At 38.2% G+C, this 780-nt stretch overlaps 1 non-coding gene across 1 annotated transcript; it reads left to right on the top strand.

The window, feature by feature from the left end:
• The first annotated feature begins 344 nt into the window (after positions 1–344).
• LOC115297226 lies at positions 345–542 on the top strand. The gene has a single exon (XR_003911341.1). It is a non-coding gene; the product is annotated as a U2 spliceosomal RNA (small nuclear RNA).
• The last annotated feature ends 238 nt before the right edge of the window (positions 543–780 follow it).

The raw sequence follows: 780 nt of genomic DNA, 5'->3' as shown, positions 1-780 counted from the left end.
CAAGTCATTTGCCTATTTCTTCACTGGATTATTTGGATTTTGGGTATTGAGTTTAATAAGTTCTTTATAGATTTTGGTTACCAACCCTTTATCTGACATGTCATTTGCAAATATCTTCTTCTATTCCATTGGTTGCCTTTTAGTTTTGCTGATTGTTTCCTTTGCTGTGCAGAAGCTTTTTATCTTGAGGTCGAAATAGTTCATTTTTGCTTTTGTTTCTTTTGTCTCTGGAGAACGTTGAGTAAGAAGTTGCTGTGGCCAAGGTCAAAGAGGTTGCTGCCTGCTTTCTTTTCTAGGATTCTGATGGCTTTCTGTCTTACGTTCAGGTCTTTCATCCATTTTGAATTGCTTCTTGGCCTTTTGGCAAAGATCAAGTGTAGCATCCATTTTGAATTTATTTTTGTGTATGGTGTAAGAGGGTGGTGGTTCAGGTTCATTCTTCTGCATGTCACCGTCCAATTGTCTCAAGACCGAAAGAGACTGTTTTTATTCCCTTGGATATTCTTTCCTGCTTTGTCAAAGAGGAGTTGGCCATACGTTTCTGACTCCATTTCTGTGTTCTCTATTCTGTCCCATTCATCTATGTGTCTGTTTTCATGCCAGTACCATACTGTCTTGATGATTACAGCTTTGTGATACAACTTGAAGTCTGGGATTGTGATGCTTCCTGCCTGGGTTTTTTTTTTTTTTTTTTTTCAGGATTACTTTGGCTATTTGGAGTCTTTTCTGGTTCCATACAAATTTTAGGGTTGTTTGTTCTAGCTCTGTGAAGAACGCTGG

The sequence above is a fragment of the Suricata suricatta genome, chromosome 7 (genome assembly GCF_006229205.1).
Source record: "Suricata suricatta isolate VVHF042 chromosome 7, meerkat_22Aug2017_6uvM2_HiC, whole genome shotgun sequence".
Taxonomy (NCBI): Eukaryota; Metazoa; Chordata; class Mammalia; order Carnivora; family Herpestidae; genus Suricata; species Suricata suricatta.
This window is presented reverse-complemented; position numbering and strand designations above follow the sequence as displayed.